A 12,311-nucleotide genomic window follows, 5' to 3' on the forward strand; every position below is an offset into this window, starting at 1 on the left:
ATTTTGAAGTCCAGGGAACCTATCTTTTTAGATTTGTTAACGTTTTTAGAGGGTCAGGCTTGTAACATGTTTGGTAAAAGCATAGGTGTAAATAAAGCAGCTAAGTCAAGTAAGGCAAATGATGAGAAGCCTAAGGCTAATTCTAACTGTGTTAAATCCAAACCATTAAAATGTTTCTCGTGTGATGGTGAACATAGGTTGTTCAATTGTGAAGAGATTAAGAAAATGTCGTATGACAGCAGTCTGTTTGCAGAAAAGGTTGCGACTGGGATGAGCAGTTGTCGGTCGATGAACTCAGTAGATGGAAGGAATGGCTTAGTCAGGTTCCTTCTCTTTCTAAGGTAGAAATCCCGAGGTGGATTAGGTTGGATGAGTCAAAATCGGTGGAACTTCACATATTTTGTGATGCATCAATGGTAGGGTATGCTGCAGTAGCATACTTGAGAGTTGTTGATATCGATGGTGTTGTAAGATGTTTGTTTGTTCTTGGCAAGGCTCGAGTCAGCCCCATGAAGTCAGTATCAATTCCGAGACTGGAATTAATGGCCGCTGTTCTTGCTACATCATTAAGTACCACCATCACCACTGAGTTACGATTTGGTCTGGGTGAATGCACATATTGGACAGACTCAATGATAGTTCTTGGCTACATCCAAAATGAAACACGACGCTTTAAAATGGACCTGAAATGGATTTTCGATTTTTTTCATTTTAGAATGATGTTTTGGGGGCTATTAGGTGTTGCTAGAATGTATATTGTTACAAAATATAAATTGGCCTTTTTGGGGAAAGCCCCATTTGAAAATAAAAAAAATGCGCGGGTGACGTCACTTTGCGAATATATTCCTATCCCTCCAATGGACAATTTGCAGTTTTTTGGCTATAACTCTTGAAATCTATGGATTATTTTCTAAAAAATGCTTGTGCATTTGCAGAAACGTATTTATAATTTTTTTTAGATAAAATTATTACCGTATAAACGGTTATTCATCGAGTAAATGACGATTTAAAATCTTAAAATCAACGGTTTTTTCTGGCAATACCGAAGTTGGCCTGGCAACCTTGTCCGGGATACAGCTCCGTGCGCAATGATGCGTATCCATATTTTCCGTTCGTAATTTATACTGCTAAAATGTGTTAGTTTCTTTAGTTTTTAGTTTAGCAGAATTAAATTAGTAATATGAGATGATAATTTATTTGTCACGAATCAGGCAGTTTGAAAACGAATTTTATTCATATTTTACTTTGGCTTGACAATGATCGCAGCAAGTTGTTGATATCGCTTTGGTCCTTGGATGCACATGAAACGGAGCCTCGCCGCATGATGTGGGTGGTGGATCGACTCCGCGCACTGGATTGGGAGCCTAGGCCTAGTAAAGGTTTGGGAGGTAGGCCTTCTAAATTCGGGTTTTAGAACAAACGAAGTACATTTTAGGGACCTATATTTCAACAAAATTAGATATTGAATAAATTAGTATTAGTGTCAACGTTTCGCGTATCTTTCCAGGCCGTCGATCATTCACTGACTATCGGGTGGCATACACGCTCTCGATATCATCGTGTGTATATGTGACGTCGTGAATATAGAGGCTTCCGACGGCCGTTGAAATAGAATATTGCAATGGCGTGAGTAATTTTCGCTAATTTACCATGGTATCTTAAAATTTCGTTTTTACTCAAAATACTATACATTTTGTTTTTATTTGTATGGGTTTGTGTTAATTTGATACATTTAAATAACATGTGTGAATTTCTTGAAAATCGAAATTCCATTTCAGGTCCATTTTAAAACATGTGTTGCCAACAGAGTGTCGAAAATTCGAGACATATCTTCCCCTCAACAATGGAGACATGTTGGCTCTAAACAGAACCCAGCAGATGATGGATCTAGGGGTACTTTCGATTTAGGCAGATGGCTTTCAGGCCTTGAATTTTTGTTAACAAATAGTAGTAAGTGGCCTACTTCAAGTGAAGTGTTTTACCTTTGGACCCTGAAGTTAAGAAATCTGTATCCACCTTTCATACCTTTTTCATTCCATCTGATATGCTAGAACCACTAATAGGAAAGTTCTCTTCACTAATGAAGTTAGTCAGAGTGTGCTTGGATACGTCGTTTCATAAACAATTGTAGACGTATAAGACCCATGTGTGTCGGAGGTCTGTCAGTCTCTGAGCTCGACGCTAGTGAGTCTATTTTAGTTTCCTATTCGCAGAAATCGGAATTTAAATCGTGGCAAAGTGATCAGAGATTGGTCAAATTAAAACCTGTTCTGCTCAGTGACCTTCTTAGAGTTGGAGGTCGACTTGACAATTCAGACTTAAGTTTTAATGCGAAACACTCCATTATTCTGTCTCCAAAGGGTCCACTTACTAATCTTATTATAAGGTACTATCACGAGTCTGTTGGTCATGGAGGATTAGCTATGACCTTAAATGCTATTCGCCAGAAGTTTTGGCTAGTGAATGGTAGGTCTACGGTTAAGGGAATGTTTAGTAAATGTGTTGTTTGTCGCAAGTTGCTTGCCAGGCCGGCAGAGCAGGAGATGGCGAGACTGCCATTGGAAAGAGTTTCCGCCGACAAACCCCCTTTTTGTTTTGCGGGCGTTGATTATTTTGGACCTATCGAGATCAAACGTGGTCGATCACTTGTGAAAAGGTACGGTTGTATCTTCACCTGCTTGGCTTCTAGAGCAGTTCATTTGGAGGTTTTTGCGTCTTTAGATACAGATTCTTTCCTTAACGCATTCCGTCGCTTCGTTGCGAGGCGAGGAGAACCAGAGAAGGTTTTTAGTGACAATGGAACAAATTTCCAAGCAGGAGAAAAAGAGCTGCGTCAAGCTCTTCGACCCATGAACGATGGTAAGATTGAGTCTTTCTTCCACAACAGAGGTTGCGAGTGGCACTTCAATCCGCCCTTGGCGAGTCACTACGGTGGAGCCTGGGAAAGGCTAATTAGGTCGGTAAGAAGAATACTTTATGGTATTCTTGGCCAACAGACTGTGAATGAAGAGGTGTTGACTACTGTGTTTACAGAAGTAGAGTCAATTTTGAATTCCCGACCTTTAAATGATGTATCATTTGACCCCCATTCTTTGTCTTAAATGTACGTTTTTAATTACATTTTTGTAATTCGCGTCTGATTTGTTGTACAGCACCTCATTTCCTTGTACAAGTAGGATTAACGTTTCGTCTAGGCCCATAGATGACTCCATCGCGATTGACTCTCGATGATATCTGTCTGATTTTTTTTTTTTTGGCGCTTGCCATAAATAAAGCTCTCTGATTGATTGAAATATTTTTATCTTTCGCGTCCAAATAAAATATCGCTCATGCAAGCGGTATGTAAAACTATCTTTTATCGTACACGATATAATCGTATAGTTATCGTCCTAGTGTGATCGGTTCTATTCATTTTGACTTCTATCGTGTATAGTTATAGTTATCGTCGTAGTATAAACAGGCCTTTACTTATCAATCAATCTATCCACCTCCCGTAAGCGACCAACATTAAAAAACGGCCATCTCGTAAGCAACCACCTCTCCTAAACGACCATACATGGTAAGCAAACACCTCTCTTAAAGGTCCGCTTTTCATAATCAACCACCGACCAACACTCGTAAGTGGCCACCTCTATTAAATGACCGCCTCTTTTAAAGGACCACCTTTTATAGGCGACTATTTCTTTTAACGTAAAAGATATATTAAACAATCTAGGCCTATTAGACATACTAATTTAATGTAATCAAATGTATTCTAAGAATTAAATATATTTACGGAAAGTTCAGGCAAGCTTGAAACTAGGCTAAGCTATTATTTGTTGCTAGACCTACCTAATCTAGCCTGTAGAGTATCCCAGTACTGTGGAACTAGACTAGGCCTAGCATTTAGCGTAGTAGGACGGCCGTGTTTGCATTGTTTGTGCCTAGCCTTGTAGTAGCAGGCTAGTAGGTAGGGCTATAACATAATATTATAATGTAGGTAAGTCTAATCCCAAATAGTAGATCCAAATGGCTAGCTACAAATGCAATCTTTGTTAAGCCAATCTAGTTCGTAGGCAGCATCAATAGTGATCGCGGCCCTCTGTAAAAGAGTTTCAATACTACTGTTTTTACTACACAATAATCAAAGTTACGTTGTTTTGCCATGGAATGACCACAGTTACGTTGTTTTGCCACATAAATGACTTTCATTCTATGCCAATAGTCTGATTAAAACCATAGTTAACGTACTTCCACAATCCAACCTGAATCAGCATTGGTGCAAATTGATTGGTGCAAATTGATATTTTAGGATATTGTAGGTTGTTTTTGTGGAAATTGCTATTGTTAATTTACTGGTGTGAAATATTGTTCTCTTTTTGGTTTGTATATGAATGTACTATCCGAATTAAGAGAAATAAATGAATGAATTTAAATAAACTTCATCATTTAACAATTTTGCGTTGAATCTGCCTTGCCATTGAACCGGATGATTATAATAATCGACTATTTTGGCGCTATACAATAAACATTTATATAAATTAATAGGCACAGAATAAATTCTAAATCACCGGTTAATTATATTGAAAATTATTACAATTATTATTATTGAATCACAACACTAGAAAATAAAATAAATTACCTTGTTTGTTGATGTTACTGATGCACCATGTGTTAAAAGAATCTTCACTATTTCTAACTTACAATAGAAAGAGCTCAAATATGAACTTAGCACTGTGTCTCCAGCCTGAAAAAATTAAATTAGATTAGTCTTCCTTTTCAACAAGCGATCATCAGACTCCGAATTGGTTCCATGGAGAAATTAGTTTCTAATTCCTCCAATGTACATGAATATTCAAAGAGGGAACCCGAATTGCATTATAGATGGCGCTATTGTTTATTTTTTGTTAAGACACCGGTTATAGTTAGGAACAGGAATACTTTCCAGGAAGATCCCAGTGATATACTGAAATTTAAAATTAATTAATTTGAAACGATAAAGATGAGGAAATATGTAAGAATGAGAAAAGTCTCTCCAACCGAGACTCGAAGCCGGAACCTTCTCCTTGATATACAGCACTAGTCCCAGAATCAAATTGATACGCCCTCATTTTCAGTATTTTATTCTCGAAGCGGGATCTCCAAAGAGATACTTTTATTGAATTGAATTGAATTGAATTGAAATTTATATTTATACTGGGTAACCTCTTCAGTCAAAGACTGGTCTCCCAGAGGGCCCAGTTGGTGATCAGTGGCTGTGATGTGCTAATACACCGGGGGTAACCCCCTACTCGTCTCGAAAGATGTACTAGATTCTTTAAAGTGCACACGATCTAGATGTGTATACTGGACCTACAGTTTATAGTCCTTATCCGAGAAGACTATATAAACACATCAGGCATAGAACATTAATTACAGTATGATTTATATATAATTTACACAGTGCTACGCATATATATATATATATATACAAACACATCAGGCTAAGAACATTAGTTCTAAACCGCCCGGTGATATACTGAAATTTAATTAATTAATTTGAAACGATAAAGATGAGGAAATTGAATTGAATTGAATTGAAATTTATATTTATACTGGGTAACCTCTTCAGTCAAAAACTGCTCTCCCAGAGGGCCCACTTGGTGATCAGTGGCTGTGATGTACTAATACACCGGGGTAACCCCCTACTCGTCTCGAAAGATGTACTAGGTTCTTTAAAGTGCACACGAGCTAGATGTGTACACTGGACCTACGGTTTATAGTCCTTATCCGAGAAGACTCGTTCTACCACCAGAACCATGGAGTGAGTGAGCCTCGAACCCCTGCCGATGTTATGTGAAAGTGAGAAAAATCTGTGAGAGTGAGAAAAAGTCGCCCCAACTGAGACTCTAACTCGGACCGCCTGCTTGATATGCAGATGTCCCAACCATTAGACCACTGGGGCTTTCATGGTATTGTTCAAACTCGATTGGATAGCGACTCTTTCTTTCTTTCTCGGCGTGGTACGGCAGAACAGCACTAGTCCTCAGTTATACGCACGTGCACCAGAGATCAAATTGATACGCCCTCATCTTTCAGCATTTTATTCACGAAGCGGGATCTCCAAAGAGATACTTTTATATATATATATATATAAATACATCAGGCATAGAACATAAATTGATTTATATATAATTTACACAGTGCTACGCAACACAATTTATTTATACTGTGACATTTGTGGTAAACAGTATGTTGGGGAAACAAACAAAAAACGCTCCATATGAGAATGACAAAGATTAGCTATTAAAACATTAAAGCTTGATCAAGCAGTCTTAAAGTAACAAGTAAACTGAAATTGCATTTTCTCGAGAACTAATTGTCCAAAAAACTTCATGTTTGTATAAGAGTTATAATTTGTGATTTGTAATTTTAAAACATACTTTGATTTAATTTACAGGTTTTATGATACGAGTAGTTAAAAAACCTATTTCTTTTTAAATTCATCCGTTTGTTTTTGGCGTTCCTGTTCTATTGTTAGTCAATTGAAACTATTGTTAGTTGAAAGGCTGGTTACATACATTACACCAAATTCGCATACACATGCGTGTAGTGAAATTATAGTGAAATTAGCCTAAATCACGCACGGCATTAAGACACACACAAATATATATACTTTTATAGGAGTGGAGTTGTGGCTTGGTGGTTATGATGCTTGGCTACCACTCCAAGGATCTTGAGTTCAAGTCCTGTCACATGTCAGGATTTGTTCTAAGGACATCCAAAGACTTGTAATAAGACTTTGTTTATGTAGAGCATCTTGTGTATAATATGTTTGTCTTGTGAACCTCTGAGGGTTTGAGCAATTGCTGGATGGATGGATCACCCTGGATGGATTATTGTTGTTAACCTTTTCCGTCTTCCGACATTACGCTTTCCACAATTTGTTTCCATTTTTTTCTGTTTATGGCAGGATGGTTTGTTATTGCGTTAGTGTCTACTTGTCCTTGTAAGTCTTTCTTTATTTGATTCATCCAGTTATTTCTTGTTCTTCCTACGGGTCGTTTTACTTTCCTGTTAGTTTCTTTCATTGTTTGGGGTATCATCCGATAATCTAATTATGTGTCCATACCATTTTAGTCTCCTTCGTTTAATTATTTTACTCCATTCTTCTTGTTTTGTTATCTCGTGTATTTTCGTGTTACACACTTCAAGTTCAAAGTAACATTTATTTTCTTCAAAATAAAACAGTCTACAAAATGGTGTAAAGAAAGGTAATATGATTGAAGAAGGCATGATCAAAAAAGCAAAAAGCTTGTGACAGACATGCCTAAACAAAGCTTAGATAAAAACAATACGGACAAAGAAAAAAAAATAAATAAATAAAAAAAATAAATAAATAACAATATAAAAATTTACATAACATGGGTTAAACTAAATAAGTACAATAACTAAAAAAAACAATTTTGGTATAAATTAAGAATTGATTCGTCTTCTTGTTACTCATCATTAAAATTATTATCATAAACTGTAATATAATAAAAATTAATACTTGGATGTGATATATCTTTTAAGTTTAAATGAAAAGCTTTTCTTAGATACAGCAACTTTAATATTTGAAGTTAGTTTATTCCATAGTTTAGGTCCACTAAATCTTATGTTATATTGAAATGAAGTTTTTTTATGAAGAGGGATATGCATATCCTGTACAGTTCGAGTTCTATAATTGTGAAAAGATGCGTTTGGTTGGAATAAATTTGTAAATTGAGGTGGGTTTAGGGAGTTAATCGATGATTAGAGAAAAGTACACTGTTGATGATAGTTAAGATCTTTCAACTTTAAAAAGTTTAGGGAGGAAAATAAGGGATCTGAGTGAGCTAGTGGTGGTGCACCTGATATTCGAACTACTTTCTTCTTTTTGATAAATAATCTGCTAGTGTTGGACTCATACGTGTTGCACCAAACAACATTGCAATAGTTTAAATATGGTAAAATAAGAGTACAATACAAGGTATGAAGAATGTTTTTGGGAAGAAAAGAAGACAGTCTAAAAATGATACCAGTATTTTTGGATATTTTATTTTCAATTTCTTTCATATGTTGCTTCCAAGTGAGACCTGGATCAATGGTAACACCAAGAAATTTTGTATTTTCAACGAGTGGAACAATATGTTCATTAATTTTAATATGTCTATCATCAAGATTTAGGTTTGCGAGTGTTTCGAAACAAAATTGAACAGCATTTCTTAACGTTTACAGAAAGTTTGTTTGCTCGGAAATATTCACACACTTTAGTCAGTTCCTGGTTGACAACCGCAAAAAGTGATTGAATATTTGGATTTGTATAAAGGAGGGTAGTATCGTCAGCATAGAAGCAGAAAGAAAATAATTTAGAGGATGAACAAATTTCATTTATATATAAAGAAAATAAAAGTGGGCCAAGCAGTGAACCTTCGGGGACTCCACATGATGTTGGTGTAAAATGAGAGGTAACATTGCTATATTTAGTACATTGAAATCTATTTGACAGATAACTTTTAAATAGATCATGTGCAGGTCCACGGATTCCATAAATGAAAAGTTTAGATAAGAGAATGTTATGATTGATAGTATCAAAAGCTTTTGAGAGATCAATGAATGTTCCAATAGCAAAATGTTTTTTTTCAAATGCATCCACAATACTATTAGTAAGTTGTAAAAGAGCCATTGAAGTATCATATCCTTTTCGAAAGCCATATTGATGGTCAGAAAGAATATTGTGTTTTAAAATAAATTTGTATATCCGATCATAAACGATGCGTTCAAACATTTTGGAGAAAATTGACAGAATGGAGATGGGACGATAATTGCTAACATCAGACTTGACTCCAGATTTATAGATGGGGGTTACTTTTGCAAGTTTTAATTTGTTTGGAAACACTCCTTTAGACATAGACAGGTTAAAAATATAGCAAAGTGGGTGAGAGATAAGGCTACATGTTTGCTTAACTATATTAGTACTAATATCGTCAAAACCTGGAGCCTTATTATTCATGAAATATTTGACTGTGTTGAGTATTTCATTATCGTCAACAGGGATAAGAAATATGCAACCTCTCGCTTACAGGGCGAATCCAGCCAGAGACATTTTTTCATACAACTAAAAAATACGGAACTTTCGCCAATGAGCTATGCTCGACGCGATTATGAGATCATGTTCCGAATATGAGCACTGTTTCTATAATTTACAGTATGATTTATATATAATTTACACAGTGCTACGCAACATCATTGATTTACATATACACAATATTATTTAAAAAAACCGTTGCGAATTAAAGTTGGAATTTATTCTGACTTGTTAAGCCTCCACTGATTGTGAGGGCGTTTGTTGTATGAGAGAATGTATCTGGTGGGTGAAAATCTGTGATAATACCATACATGGCTCTGTGGTCTAGTGGTATGATACTCGCCCTGTAAGCGAGAGGTTGCAGGTTCGAATCCAGCCAGAGACATTTTTTCATACAACTAAAAAATACGGAACTTTCGCCAATGAGCTATGCTCGACGCGATTATGAGATCATGTTCCGAATATGAGCACTGTTTCTATAATTTACAGTATGATTTATATATAATTTACACAGTGCTACGCAACATCATTGATTTACATATACACAATATTATTTAAAAAAACCGTTGCGAATTAAAGTTGGAATTTATTCTGACTTGTTAAGCCTCCACTGATTGTGAGGGCGTTTGTTGTATGAGAGAATGTATCTGGTGGGTGAAAATCTGTGATAATACCATACATGGCTCTGTGGTCTAGTGGTATGATACTCGCCCTGTAAGCGAGAGGTTGCAGGTTCGAATCCAGCCAGAGACATTTTTTCATACAACTAAAAAATACGGAACTTTCGCCAATGAGCTATGCTCGACGCGATTATGAGATCATGTTCCGAATATGAGCACTGTTTCTATAATTTACAGTATGATTTATATATATATATATATATATATATATATATATAAATCAATGATGTTGCGTAGCACTGTGTAAATTATATATAAATCATACTGTAAAATATAGAAACAGTGCTCATACTCGGAACATGATCTCATAATCGCGTCGAGCATAGCTCATTGGTGAAAGTTCCGTTTTTTTTAGTTGTATATATATATATACAACTGGTATATACTTTATCGTTTTGATTTAGCTTTTCGCTTTTTATTTTTGTATCTCCATTGAGATCCAGCCACTGATACCCACAGCATTGTCATTTTTCTCAGTAATTTGCCTTTGGATTTATATATATTTTCTACTGTTTGTATCAATTTTGATCTGATTTTGCTGTAATTATGGAGGGTACTTTGGATAACTTTACCAAATTACGTCGCCTGTCCGAGAAACGTGTCAGGTATTGTCACCATTTACATACTTTTATTTTACATCGTTCTAAACATTCGGCCCCTAAAGGGTATCTGGTATTCGATTTGCAGATGATGACATGCGTTCTCGTTGGAACGCTGTCCTTCACAAAAATGCTTGTCAACTCAATGAGATCCAAATTGGCAATTGCCGCAAAATCCTCACTGAGTTTGACGTTGAAATTCACTCTAGAACTAAGAAGTTGAAAAGAGAACTTCCTGCATCCGAGTTTCAAAACAAACTCAGGATTATCGCCAATGATTGCCGTAAGCAATCAACGGCAATGGCCCGAAGGGGATATCACAAATTTGGTCTACCTGCAGATTTGGTCATTTCAACACAAATGACTCTACCTTCGGATGATTTTAGGGCTTTTAGGAAACCCTGCAGAAGGTTCGTTCGGACTTATAACAAGAATCGGAGCAACACCTCTGATTCAGTTGTTGAAATTAATTGCCGACTTTCTGAAGGAGAGAAAAAACTTCTTTCCCGAGGACTTAAATTCTGCCCAAAACCAAGGCAGGTCGGCGCACAACAACTATCTTTGGATATGGAGTCTTTCTCCAGAAGATTACGATTACGTGAACATTTTGCTGATTCAGACAGCAGCACCACGCAAAACGAAGGCAACGCTAACAAATTTAAACCAAAAAGTTTCTGGAATCCACCTAAAAATCGTTGTCCAGCTTTAGAAACATTTATTCAGGCTATTGAGGAGGATGTACAAAACTACGTCCCGAGTCCAGATAAACGTGACAATCTCTCAAAACAAGAGAGGCAGGCCATTGCCAAATTGCGTCAGCGTAATGATATTATCATTAAACCAGCTGATAAAGGTTCTGCCACTGGTGCCATGGACATCAAATTTTATGAAGAGGAGTCCTTAAGACAGCTAAACAATCCTCTTCATTATCGTAAACTTACAACGGATCCCACCCCAGAAATTGCGGATAAAGTGGCCAAATCTGTTTCTGTGATGGTAAAAAAACACTCCATCGATCCTAAGATTGGACCTCATTTGGCACAGGTCAATCCAGTTCCAGGCAGATTGTATTTCCTACCTAAAATCCATAAAGCAGGCAATCCTGGTAGACCCATTATTTCGGGCAATGGCACTGCTACAGAGAAAATTTCTGAATATGTGGATGATTTACTAAGACCATATGTGATTGATCTCCCTTCATACATTCAGGACTCCACGGAATTTATCCGCAAAATTAACCAAATTCAAAATTTACCTAATAATTCTGTTCTGGCTACATTAGATGTTTCATCATTGTATACTAATATCCCTCACGAAGAAGGAGCCGACGCATGTATTTTAAATTACATACAAATTCCAGGCAAAACGCCTACTAAAGCTCATTTGCGAGAACTGGTCATGTTGATTTTAACCAACAACAATTTTATTTTTGGAAATGACCATTACCTTCAAATTCATGGCACAGCGATGGGCACAAAAATGGCGCCATCTTTTGCAAATTTATTTATGGGACAATTTGAGGCCAATTTTCTGTCCCTCCAACCAAATAAACCACTTGTTTGGTTTAGATACATTGACGACATCTTCATGATCTGGACCCATGGTGAAGATAATTTGGAATCTTTTCTTCTCAATATTAATTCAGCCCACCCAACTATCAAATTTACAGCTACCAAATCCACTAGTAGCGTTGATTTTTTGGACACTATAGTGACCATAGAAAATGGTACACTCAAAACTGACCTATTCCGTAAACCCACGGATAAAAATATGTACCTGCTCCCTAGCAGTTGTCACCCCCGACACTGTACTAAAAACATACCGTACAGTCAAGCACTACGTATCAGACGTATCTGTTCTTCAGATTTAGATTTTCAGAATCGTACCGAAGAACTAACCGGACATCTCCGGAATAGAAATTACAAGAAGGAATACATCGAAACTGCTATAAAGAAAGCAAAAGAT

Source organism: Antedon mediterranea, chromosome 3, assembly GCF_964355755.1.
Source record: "Antedon mediterranea chromosome 3, ecAntMedi1.1, whole genome shotgun sequence".
NCBI lineage: Eukaryota > Metazoa > Echinodermata > Crinoidea > Comatulida > Antedonidae > Antedon > Antedon mediterranea.